Below are 14,334 nucleotides of genomic sequence, written 5' to 3'. Positions count from 1 at the left end.
TTACATAGTACGACTTTGTTGCTATCGAGACTACGGATAATGCGAATAAAATTATTTAGAAAATGGTAGTTGCGAGTTTCATTCAGCTATATGCGTATTCCTTTCTCTATAAGCCATAAATAAGATCTAATGTGTAATAAGAGTTTAAGACTTTTAAATAGCAATACAATAATAGTTTATTTTGCTTAAGAGTTTTTTTCCTCATATTGACTTCGCCACAAATTTATATTTCACAGTATTCACAGTAATTAATCTAAAAAAATACAACATTTTCAATATTTCGCCTTATAAATGTTATCTCATAATAATATTTATGTTTAATGAAAGCACTGAGAATAAAGAGGCGTAGCCTCGTAGCTCGTAGCACTCATAAATCGTAGCGCTGTCGTAAAAGCTAGTCTACTGTTTTTTTACGATTACTAAAACTTCATACAATATATTTTTATACTTAATCATTCAAAATTTCAACTTAAAATTCGTTATATTTTACTAAATATTCCGCGTAATTATGATTTATTAGGTTTGTTTTATAGGTTTATTTCGTAAATATATGTCTAATGCGGCAAGTTAAACGGATTAGTGATAAGAATTAGCATGCATAATGCAGTTTATCGTCGGATAAACGCGTTATTATATAGCTAATAGGCTTATAAAGAAAGAACTAAAACTGGATGCCTAACATGAGCTTATGTCAAATTCGTAATAAAATCAAACCAGTTCCACATTATGTTTCAAAATAATGTTTACCTATATTTTAGAATCGTAATGTACTGTACAGTTGCTTATCATTAAATTATGTTTAAAATAAATTTCTTTTATGTAATGCAACGAAGTGTCAATAGATAAATAAATAAAAATAAAAACTATTTTTTTTAAATATACTGTATAAATACATTTGTTCACTTACACAACGTAGTAAGTTGTTAATGATGTCATTTTAACGACTTAACGAAAAAAGTTGTCGCTTTGTATTAATAATCTTCAAGTTCGTTTAATATCAATTAAAAGTGTAATCAAACATCACTTCGAAGCCTCCCTCTTGGCACTCTACTGCCGAGCTTACTGAAATGGAAATGACTTATAGATGCTTAAGCATATTTGAATTATTATAATTACTAACCATTGAAAAATTGATTTATTGATTGAGCCACTAGTCACTAGTCACACGATGAAGCCACTTTTTTTTTTACTTGGGGAAATGCATTTCGCATACCCTTCCGCGGCGCGAATGCTTTGTGCAGAAGGGTTATGTGGGACTCGCTATTGTGCATACCCCCTCAAACCCCAAGGTGCCACCAACAATCGCCTTATGCGGGATGCGGTAACAGCAGAGACCACGATGAAGCCACAAGGGTATTGGCTTCATCGTGCGATTCTCATTCCTGGGGACCTTTGATCCACGGCTGTGCACCGATGGACGTTAATTCAATGTGCGCATTTAAGATTCATTCAAATAGCCTCATTGGCTTGTCTTAGACCCAAAAACTCGACGGCCTGTGAACTACATACTTGATTTCTGTATCTGAGACATAAAACGTTACTTTTTTTAATTTTTTTTATTTATTTTTGTGGTTACTATGTATTTACTTTTTCTTATTTAGGCTAGACTTTTGATAACTGTTCTTTATATTTAATTGTTATATGCCGGAACCTGAAATTCTAAACAGTAAATCATTTAAACATGTTTAGAGATATTTTATTCGTTACTTTATTTGTCGTTGTAACACGTATTTTTCAAACTTAATAGTTCAAATATAAATAATTTCATGGAGTATATTGTTACTAGAGTAAGATGCTCTTTAGTTGTGCCTGTATACATTATGCATGTATTCGTAGTTGTTCAGTTCAGTGAAGCGAGGAATTGACACCTCGTTAATGCTGATCTATAGCAATATATATTCAAAATGTAGCCTCAACATCAGAATTAAATTGTTAGAAACAAAATGTAAATGAGTACTTTCTCTCTGATCTCTTATTAATCTTTCAATAATGAGATATTATTTGGTGGTCTTGCTTTCAGAAATAGGAAATATCAAACAATAGTATATATTAATTATTAAATGTGATGAGTTAAGTGCATAACAAAATCTTAATTAAAAAAATATAGAATTACCAACTAAAATAATACAAAAACATATTAAATTAAACTAAAATTCTAATCTCACGGATTCATGAATTGCGATGCACTACGATTGAGCAGTATAGGATGTGGTCAAGAAAAATGGTTAAAAAAGTTCAGTCAAGTCTTTGTCACTGACTTGTAACGGATAAGAACCTATTACACTTCTTTATAATGCAAATACACTACAGATACACAATTTTTTACTTATTTAAAAAGGCACACCAAGGATTCATTCAGACACGGAGAACACAAAGACAACAATCAGAAATATAGTAATCAGGCGAACAGGAAACATTTTCTCGTTATTAAACACATTAACAACAAATTAAACTTAAATAATTTTAGATGACTTGTGAATACCTGTCGATACCTAATTATACAATTATTTTGAATTAAACGTCTATTATGTTATCGTTACACAGACGTTTTCCCATTAATACAGATATCCTTTCTGTAACACACAGAGAGTTGGGAGATGAAAGATGGAGGCGAAGGGTTCTTAATTGGTGGCGCCTGACGAAGACAGGAAGAAGGGGGTTGTGGATAAAATCACACTTAAAAGTCAATTTATATTATGATATTAGTATACCATACAAGTATATTAGAAAACAGGTAAAGTTTGTTATTCTATAATAATAATCAGAGTCTTTGGATTGTCGAAACATTTAATCGACATAAGATTATGAAGATAGTAAAAAAATACGGCACACTTAATATAACAATAGACCCAAATTGTAAATATAATAAACGGAAACCAAAAAGGCATTTTTATTTAATAGATATTAACAAACCGCATTTGAAATAAAATAACCTATAAATATATTTTATTAATAGAAGTAATCAAAAATATAAAATCTCTTTAGAATATATTGTGTAGTCTATGCAAGCGCTTGCCAGATGAATATTTCCCTTTGAAGTAACTACTTCACTTCAAGAGGATTTCATTCAATTTCACAAATTTACGCAAAGTTTTGTATTAATTCTTAGTATTTCTTTTACTAAATGTACTCTTATATGTATTTTTCAATTATCTTCACATGCAATTGCCAATTTATCTATTAAAGAAATGTAAAGTTCGTCACTGCTATAAGTACTTAAACGAAATTTTCACAATGAAAACGAATATTTCCTGTTATTGAGGAAAATGTTTGAGTAAAAATGTTGTCTTTGCTTATTGTCCGGTGATAAATTGGGTAAAACTCGGCAATGTGGAGCCGATATATTTATAACACAAGTAAAGATTTGGACATCTTTCCTTATCAAGGACATACAGTATATTAAATGTCAAAAATATTACTTAAATCTAATATTTATACATATATAATTCTATTGTACGTGTGTACCAAACTCCTCTTAGCCGAGAAGCTGTATATACAAAAATTCCTAAACGGCTGGACAGATTTTCATAAAAAATGTGTGTGTTCAAGTGGAGTTGAAAATGATTTTTACATTATTAGATTTTTTTGTATGTAAGGTAATGAAAAAAAGAAAAAGAAATGTTTTCGATAAATTAACATAATTATACTTCCTAATTCAAATATTTTTTTTTAATAATCAAAGAACTTTTATCACTTATGAGATTTTCTCACTTATCAAATACTTAAATCAAAAATTATTTCAGCAGTTGATAAAACAGTTCACGTATATGTTGTGAGCTGCCGCTGTCTCTTTTACTCGGACGCATCGGCCTATGGACGCGACAATGACTCATGTTACGCTCGGCTCAGGCGGAACGTGACAATGAATTATGTTTATTCGTGCGTACAGGCGGCGTTCGTCGAAGACATAATCACGTCTAAAAAAATTGTGTATCTTATAGATATTTTTTAATACTTTGGCAGTAGTCCTCTCCTATTATCCTCAATGAAAACACTCACAAACAAGCGAAGAGAGAGGAATCGAGGTTACTGTGATGTCGCAAGATCAGAACATGAATACTTTGGAACGAAACGACTTTGTTGACAAAAGCAACATTTGTTTGTTTTGTACGAACTTTCTTTGTTCGCCGAATTTAAAAACTCTATATGCTCGACGCAATTCTTCGGTCTAAGATTGTCTGGTATCCTTGTGATGCTATCCTTTTGTATGGGCCAGTAAATTCCTATGGTTCACAGTTCTTCATAACAAATTATAAGTATACTCGTCTTTGTACCTGAGGCTAAACACATAACAACACTACACAACAATATTGAAAACATTACGTACTCTCTTATCAACGAAGTTTTTTTACGAACATATAAATACACCTTCTTTCACAGAACTCGTAAGTCGTGCCCCATCAAGTTGAAAACGTATAAATTTTTGATAAATATTATTAATCTTAATTTTGTTTAAGTTGTTCAATTATCTGGCGTATTTTTCTCGGAAATAATTTGGTTGGAGGAAAAGTAAATTTAAACGTATATTAAAGTTTAATTTTCCTTTTTTGTTTGCTATCCGCCATGTTTATTCCTTCTAATACGATTTTAGTTGGACACCCTGATTAATATTTTATTTAAATATTTAGTTACAAATACAAAGTGGCTTTAGGTATGTATTTAATATGTTAGTTGCATTTTAGGTGATGTGTAGCAAGTGCATATAGTAAGTATTGTACATAATAACTGCACTAAATTGTTGTATACCAACACTCTTATCTTAATTAAATATCTTTTATCTTAATTAAATAAGACACGTAAAACGTATTTAAGTAACATTATTTTATATACGAGAAGGTTTCACTCGAGCTTACCAAAACTTAAAAAAAAAACATTTATCTGAATTTAATAAACTCCCAATTGTTTGATCAATGATAAAATAGTTCCTATAAGGTTGTACTGCAAAGTGAGATGAACACTAGATCAAGATTTCCCGAGTGTGCAGTGACAACTCTCTATATGTACGTACATATTATAACGGCATTGCTCCACAGGTGCAGGCTCCACACATTTCAGTCAAAAATTGTTTATTTAAATTTTCAAACTCGAGACAACCAGACCCAGATTAGACTGACGATTATTATTAGTAAATTAAAAACAATTTACAGCAACTATTATAGTTGGCCAAAATTATTGACAATATGCCCTAAAACTTAATTGGAGATGGGCAGGCCACGTACGCGCTTATACGGATGACACGGTTTAAAGCAGTAACCGAATGGACTGGTCCAGAAGGAACAAGAAACAAAGGAAGACCAATAGATCTGACTGGATCGAGAAGGTAGCTAGAAAAAATTGGATGACGATGGCACAAAATTAGGGTGGAAATAGTTAGAGGAGGCCTTCTCCCGGACAGGGGCCGCATCTTAGTTAAAATTGTAATCATATCTATTTTATTTTATTTATGTAAATAGGATGTGGAAGAATAAAGGCTTGTTATTATTATAGTTGGCGATTTTAAAGCAGATTACAACGAAAATTCCCAAAATTATCGCATACGGTATTGTTAATCGCTAGCCTCAGTAAGTGAATAATAACAATAAGTAGGAGCTGGATACAATCACATCACACTAAATCCGTTTCCGCACGCAACACCACCTACGAACCCCCCACACCCTGCCTCCCACCACAGGCTATTACCAACAGTTGGCTTACTCTGATTGAAAGTAAATTGATTTCACAGTTGCAGCCGACGATACGCGCTTTTATAGGTTTTGTAGTGTTCAAACGTATATCATTAGTGAAATTGTAATACTATTTCAAAATTATTGAATAAAGAGGCTCGATTTATGTCCAAAGTTGCTTCACATTTGTGAGCGTTTTCAAACGTTTGAACTGTTAGTTGTGTAAGAATTTGAACCCTTCTGATCCGTGTCTAGATATATTTTACAGCGGCTGTGAAATATTACGTAATTTATTTACGCCGAAGGACGACAGAACTTCTAACGGATACTTCAAATTCATAGCTTGTTGCTACGAAATAACACCGTGTTACATAATTTTGATTTCTTAGAAAACAATTTATTAGAAATGTATATTAAAACTAGCTGACCTAGAAATCGTTTATTTGCCATGTATGTATATCATTTATAATAAAAAATAGGGGTTGATAGTGGAGGGTTGAAAATTTAGGGTTGTATTTATTTTTTAATGCTGTTGATACAGTTGATAAAAAAATAAAAATTAATTTAAAAATAAAAATGAAATATTTTGGGGTGGACTACCCTTAACATTTAGGGGGATAAAAAATAGATGTTGTCCGATTCTCAGACACACCCAATATACACATAAAATTTCATGAGAATCGGTCAAGCCGTTTCGGAGGAGTTTAACCACAAACCCCGCGACACGAAAATAAGCACCATGTATCATAATTACTTACATATCTGTTGCGTTGGTTTTTATAAGTCGATATCACCTTGCGCCTATTTTATTTAGTAAAGTAACTTTTTATTATCTTATAATTATCAAATTATTGTAAACATAATAATGTAAAAACTAATTTAAACAGTAAGTTTCTAGCCCATTCTTTTCCATATGACCTTTTGGACTTCCAATTTAAGTGTTGCAACGTTATGAAAAGTAATACATAGTGACGTTGCAAAATTATTCGATACGGAAATGGAATATTTCCGGATCGATTCCTCTGGGTTATAGTAGTATATCTAAACAACTACTACTTTAATAGAAACTAAGTATATCAGGAATTTAAATATTTTTGAACGGATAATTTAGTTATGACGATTAATTTTTATTAACGATCATTACTTTTTCAGTAACAGTAAAAGCTTTTCGTTGACGTTTTTTCTTGGGACAATATAACATGCACGTCTTTTTTTGATGTACTTGGCTGAAGATCCATTTTGATGGATAACCTAAGCAAATAGATTCACTCAAAGTTCACAAAAAAAAACTATAAACTATACTATAATTAAAAACAAAATTAATAACTTTTTATAAAATAAAGCAGCGATTACTAATTAATAAATAATTATTATGAATAATTATGTATTTATTTAAATAAAAATCAATAATTTAGTCTGTAATTGGCCCACCGATATTATGATTACATAAACATAAATCGCGATTGTTTATCAATTTTTGTGTTCATCACTACACTATACTCTACACTATACATTATGTTTTATCATTATTTTACAAAATCACAGTAGCTAATGTCAAATGTGGAATCAAAATATTAGTTGTGGTATAGAGTTATTTTAACATGTAATTTTGACTTTCAAAAGTGCCTTTTTAATTTAATTTCTTAAAAGCTTTTAAGAAATTTTATAATTTTGGTCAATGTACTATGTCTGTTTATTCATATAATAGATTACGTCAGAACCACGACATGACGTAGGTACGTTGCGAAATGCAGTTATTGCGAAATTGACAGATATCAATAACAAAAGACAGTTTAGCACATGAAGAGATTGCTAATGAGGCGACGCGAAAGAAAGGGAATTCTTGTGAGTTCGTTCAGCCGCTGTGAGATGAAATCGCAATGCTCATTGTTCGTGGAATTTCAATGCCCTTATTTCAGACGCTCAGTGTGAAGATATTTTAATTATTAAGGAATATCGAATTTTATATAAATCACCCGTTTCTGAAACCAAATATTCAGGGTGTGGTCAGCTTTCAGGTGCGAGTATAGTGTGTACATTTTAACATGAATAATAATAATGGTGTGAGCAGTGTTGGCCTAGTGGCTTTAGCGTGCGACTCTCATACCTGAGGTCGTAGGTTCGATCCCCGGCTGTGCACCAATGGAGTTTCTTTCTATGTGTGCAATTAACATTGGCTGGAACGTTGAAGGAAAACATCGTGAGGAAACCAACATTTTTTAAACCCAAAACGCCGACGGCTTGTGTCAGGCACTGGAGGCTGATCACCTACTTGCCTATTAGATTTAAAAATGATCATGAAACTGATTCAGAAATCTGAGGTCAAGACCTAAAGAGGTGTAGCAACTGATTAGAATAATAATGGTGTAATCCTTACATGTTTCTGTAGGGATTGCGGTAGGGATTCCATATATGATTTTATGTTTCTTTTTAATCAGGACTATTCCAGGCTGTTGTGTAATAATTAAAGAAACAGCAGACTTGCAAATAAGAAATAGTTTTTGAGCAATAAAGTGATGAGTGGTAGCGGGTCAGTAGCAAGCTTTTCTCCGCCTCGATCAGTCAATAAAGAGTATCGGATTTCAATTTATTTGTATTTACTCTTCGAGACGTCGAGCTGAAGTCGAACTGAGTAGTCAGCAATGCTTTTGCCGACACAACGCGTACAGGCGCATACTTCACTTTCGTAACCTATTGGAAAGTAAATAATAAATAGGTTTCATTATTTACACGTAGTTAAATTATTTGATTGAAATTAAAATCCGATCTCAATACCCTTTAGGCTTCTTATTTGTATATATACGAGCGAGATACACGTCGCCATTAGCCGTCTCAATTTTAGTCAACTGTGTTCACCCTAACATGCATCTTTATTGCTTTTTTGAATTTGTCAAACACACCAATATTGTGAATTTTAGATGGTAATTGATCAAATAATTGTACACATTTTAAATTCAGATACAGGTTTGTAAATGTATATAATGTATGTGTACAACAACATTTAATTTAATGTGTGTAGAATCAAATAAATCTGAATAGGATATCATGTATAGTATTTAATTATTTGATAATTTATCTACTTTTATACTAAAAATACTTATCTTTACGTCTATATAAATATTAATCACTAAACAGCGTTACACTTGGCATAATAATACGTATAAAATGTATTAAAATAGAATCTCAAATGGTTTATAAATAACACGTATAAATAAGTTTGGAGTCGCGTGTGAGGACAGAGGACGCAGTCACAGAATTAATGGAAATACGTAAATATAATCCCACGTAAGAAATTACATTTGAAATTCAATTAAAGTGTATGGAACTGTGATATCCTCTACGTACATACGCTGTGGGATACGTATATGTGTTGTCTTATTGTGGTCGTAATTATATATTTATTGAAACGTCTTTTGTTTCTCAGAGCATCGGCGCTAATTGAAGATTTAACTAGGCGCCTTGTAGACGGGACCGGTGATCCTAATTATTTCAATATTACGTACTGCTTATTATCTTATTAGAGATTAATTGAATTAATATTAGATCGATACATATGTAATTGGCGTTTTGTCGTACTGTCCACTTTGACCTGAAATCTTTCCTTTTTGGTTAGGAATTATATTTTTTGCTTTTTCGTATCATGATTCATTTCATTTTCCTATTTTAACTTGTAAGCTTTTGGTGGACTATTGCCGAGGTCGATTGCTATATATCTTTTTAAATCTGACAATTACGGCAGATGTATATTGTAACAGTGCAAATCGTGATGGAAATGATCACTGCTAAACAACCATGGTTGGTCACTCTAGGCCACTGCTGCTTCCCGACAACGCTGCACACACTGCACAAGAGAAGCAACCCAATTAGAAAAAATTCCATAGGAATGTCTAAGACATCCACCGTACTATACGAACCTTATTCCAACAGATTACTATTTTTTTACGAAATTTGGGTTATATAAAACTTATATATAGATCGAACTTCCTGCTAGATAAAAATTATATATAGATTCCCAACGAAAAGACGTTTTTTAGTAAAGGGAATAAATAAATGATGGCAAAAGTGCATAGATGGCAATACATACTTTAATTAATAAAACATATTCTATTTAAAAAATCTCTTTTTCCTCTCATACAAAACGCCTATTTCACAAGGACAAATTCAAAGTCAAAGTCAAAATTCATTTATTCATATAGGTAACATAATGTACACTTATGAAAGTCAAAAAAATATATATTAAATGAATCTAATTGTACACATTACAATTATGATTTAATTTTAAACAGTCTTAGTTCGCCGTCCTTTTGGACAGTTATCAAGAAGACATCTACTAGTTGAAACTGCGCTTATCCCAAAATCGTGCTGTCAGCAGCAGATCTTGATAATCCGACGATATTACCTCGATCGAGCAATGTTTGGACGGTGCAAGAGGTTATGGGCGGAGAGCGATAAAATTAAGCACATTTTTATTCACTTGATGTGTGATCGATGTAATGAACTAAAAAAATCTTCTGTTGATTTCGTTTCGCATTTGCGAAAAACGAATTTATACTACACCGTAACGAATATTTCTGTGTGTTTTAAACCTTACTAATGGTTGAATAAGATAATGTTTTATTTTTCTTTCTAGATCTTTATTTTCGAATATTAAAATAACGCTTATACGTAAATTTTGCTTTAGGTGTACGTGATAAACGCACATAATAATATTATAGCGAGCTAACGAGGTCTTGTAGCCTAGACCGATTTTGTAATAAACATAATTAACTCAAATTAACCTTCATATTTAGAGGTCAGATATTATATAAATTTCTTTGAATTGTCAAGACAGGAAGATATGAAAACTGAAAATAGTTCAGCGTATTTGATAAAACATAAGCTTTATTTCCGCATATTTTTAATGTTTACACTTTTAATATTGATGCTTTGATTTTTGACTCGCGGTCCGAGATTTCGTTTAATCGCCAATTGGTTTTAAAACACCAACCTTTTTATGCAACAATTCATATGTAATTATTAATAATTAAAAAAATTCTTGGCAGTTTATGCCGCGCATCACTTTGTGGAACCAGCTGCCCACTGAAGTATATCCGAACCAATTCAACTTAGGGTCCGTCAAGATAAGAGCGTACCAATTCTTAAAAGTCCGGCAACGCACTCGCGAGCCCTCTGACAATAAGAGTGTCCATATCACTTAATATCAGGTGAGCCTCCTGCCCGTTTGCCCCCTGTTCTATAAAAAAAAACTTACTTAACCTAAATATTGTTTTTACAGAGTAATTAATTGGACATTGTTAACGAAACACAGTAAGTAGATATTAAAAAAATACATTTTCGAATAGCCTATCAAATTGACCCCCTTTGAGGTGTGGGAACCACGTTGGGAAACTCTAGTCACTACATAGTATAAAACAAAGTCGCTTTCTCTGTCCCTATGTCCCTTTGTATGCTTAAATCTTTGAAACTACGCAACGGATTTTGATGCGGTTTTTCTCAATAGATGATTCAAGAGGAAGGTTTATATGTATAATAACATCCATTAAATAGTGAAGAAGTATTGTTATTTTTGAGGTTTCTAATGCGATGTCGTAAATAATTACATTTTTTCCGCTTATATTCCGCGTATATTTAGTATCAGCATTGCACCCGTGCGAAGCCGGGGCGAGTCGCTAGTTTAGAAAATAAACTAACTTTAAGATTATTGTATTATGCTTATCACGTAGTTGGATCAGAACTCGACAAGCAAATTGTCACAATTTGTGCACAAATATTATATAACGGAACTAGAATTTCGTTATATAATATTGGAAAAAGGGCGCTTCCACTCCTCGATTAGATACCGAGAGGTCGATGCCCCCTGAAGTTACCTGTTGCCTAGCATATGATGCACTCCTGACGAATTTTTCAATTTAATTGTGCCTTGTATGATTTTAAGTGCAAATCGAACATGCTAAAATAATATTCAATATAATGGTTGTTATAAATTAATGTAACCGTTCCTCTTCCCATATGTAGATAGCTAAGTACAGAGAAACAGACTCTTCCAGATTAATTAAAATTTAGATTGATGGCATCTCTACTCTTCTGTCACCTTTTATGATGAGGTTCTCTCTAGAGTCTCACTATTTTAAACGTTTTTGTAAAATTATATCCATCTTGAGAATCTTTAGTAGTAATAATGTGTTGAATAGTATCTTTCCATTAAAGAAGAAGTCTTTAATAAGAGAGGGAGATATTGGAATATTAAAAGGACTAACAATCAAATACTTGATAGTCCGTAACTAACTAAATGATCAAGAGTAGGAAAGTTTTCCCAAGTTTCCAATCGCCGGTTCGTTAATTGAGTTAGAGCTGAAATGAATAGTGAATAGCTACAAATTTGTTTACTTCTTCGTTACAACTCTCGTTACAACTTCGGGGCCAATACGACCCGTAATAAAGATATATCTATTATCGTTTTTGTATTTACGATGTGGATATTTTAAATATTAATAAAATTGACTTTGAAGCATCATGGAAGAAAAGGAACGCAACGTGATTCAATACTTGTTCTTGGGCATACGATTTTGGGGCATCTTTTGTCCCCATATTGGGACAAACAAGGTCATTAAAGTCCAAACGGGATGTTTACGACACGATATTATACAGTTTTATGGCGTACATTAACTTTCATGAATACCTAAATCGATCTCCTAGATTCCTGCATTTTATAATGAATTTTATATCGACTTTGGGTATAAAAACACTGGAAAATTTGTCATCGTTTTGAATTGATTTCTAAGTGTTTATAGTTTACAGTACGATATTATCATAAGCTAATAAGATATTTTTAACATTATAAATAACAGGTATTTACAATAAACATACTGAATAAACGAAACACTTAAAAATATATGTATATATGTGAGAATTAAATTTATAAAAAATTCCGTAAGATAATAAAAATAATTAAATAGATGAATATGGAAGCACGCATACGAGTATTAGTATAATGCCTTTGTGAAACGGAATTAAACGTATTTACTTACAATATATTGTAATCGGTAGAAGTTGCAACGCGATTGATAATCCTAAAAGTATAGTACTAGTTCTCTGATGTAGTTATAGCTTCATAAAATATACAACATATTGTTGAGAATCGTACCTTTTATGCCAGACTGAATTTATATTTATTATTATTCGTCTAGGTTTCAAAGTTTCTAGGTCATTTAGAAGTGGATTTCGTTTGGGATATGTATGTAATAAAATAATGCCCGAAGCCAATAATTAATCTTCATATCTATTGATAGATTACTTCTGCAATCTCTTCTTTACTTGATATTTGATAATCAATATAAACCAAATAATGTAAATAAAATCGTACAAATAATATTGAAATATAATATGACTATGTTTGAAACATATCAATGAGATTTTTAATCATTTTAAAAACTGGTGTAGGTTTAAAACTCTTAAGATTGGATATTGGCACAGTTGAACTGTCATTTTCATTGGGTTTGGGCGTAAGTGATTTCGAGATTCGTTTCCACCGCTGTAATGGTATATACAACATTGTGTGTACAAGTCATTTTCATATCATTGATATAGTAGGCAGGTAATTCGGCCCAGAAAACTATCAAGAATATCAGAATCATCGTATGTGGACGCACGTTTATTTCGGTATAAAAATAAGAATCTTTATTATTCTTGTCTTGTGTTCAATCGATCGTTTCGTCTTCTCACAAAAATAATACTAAGGAAACTCGGGAATTAATATTAAATAGACAAAAATACATCTACCTGAAGATAATTCAACACAATCTCAACACTGAATACAAAATTGGCGCCGTAACTCCCAGAAACGCCAGCACGCCCGGGACGAGCGTTCAACGTCACGCGGTAACACTTACTGAACGCTGAAACGGGAGGACGAAGGATGGAAACCGACAGCTCCAACGGCCGATAGCCTGAAGACAACTCATCCTTTAATAGTTTATTGGTTTTTGTTTTCTAATTTCTGTCTTCGAAGCTTAGTGAAGTTTATTAAATTTATTAAAAGAATTGTATTCGATATGATTAGGTTTGTATAAGCAGTGCTATTAAATTAATCACTCGATTAACATTCTTCGAGCTCTGTAACTCTCAACCACATTATCACCAGTAGAACGGGCTACATTGAACGATCATAAAAACACATCAATATTACGTCTGTATACGTCGTCTAGCGACGCGAACGACACCATAGCTCTCTGCAGCTAGCTTCTGGATGCAACGGAAACACGACAGGTAAGAGATGCAAATACAAAAATGTGTAGAATGAAGCCGGCAAAGAATGAGATAGAAATATACATACTATTTTGATGTGAAGTTAGTATAAAAGTAAGTTAGAATTTAAAGTTTATAAACTGTATACTTAATGTTTACAACTTACTTATTAATAAATAAATAAATTAATGGTTATTTTATCCCACGTTAAATCCTATGAATTTGTGTCCCTTTACTATCGCTTTTTCGTGCTGATAACAAAACGAATATAAAAAAGCAGTTACATTTTAGTTTCGATCCAGAGTTCTATTCTTGTAAATTTTTAACAATTTTATTTCCAATTATTCTTGTTATTATCGGGGTTGTCTCTGGGTACCTTATTAAAGTTAAGCGGATCCCATGTTCCTAGTTCTTTCGACCGAGTTTG

General features: G+C 32.1%; 1 protein-coding gene across 1 annotated transcript in view; it reads right to left on the bottom strand.

The window, feature by feature from the left end:
* Positions 1 to 13,538, bottom strand: part of LOC110994106 (inactive dipeptidyl peptidase 10) — a 229,690-nt gene extending 216,152 nt beyond the window's left edge. Inside the window, exon 1 of the mRNA XM_045632689.1 lies at positions 13,443 to 13,538. The gene's annotated coding sequence lies outside the window, so the exon portion shown is untranslated. The remainder of the gene's footprint in view (positions 1 to 13,442) is intronic.
* Positions 13,539 to 14,334: the final 796 nt, after the last annotated feature.

The sequence above is a fragment of the Pieris rapae genome, chromosome 20 (genome assembly GCF_905147795.1).
Source record: "Pieris rapae chromosome 20, ilPieRapa1.1, whole genome shotgun sequence".
In the NCBI taxonomy this organism is placed as follows: Eukaryota; Metazoa; Arthropoda; class Insecta; order Lepidoptera; family Pieridae; genus Pieris; species Pieris rapae.
This window is presented reverse-complemented; position numbering and strand designations above follow the sequence as displayed.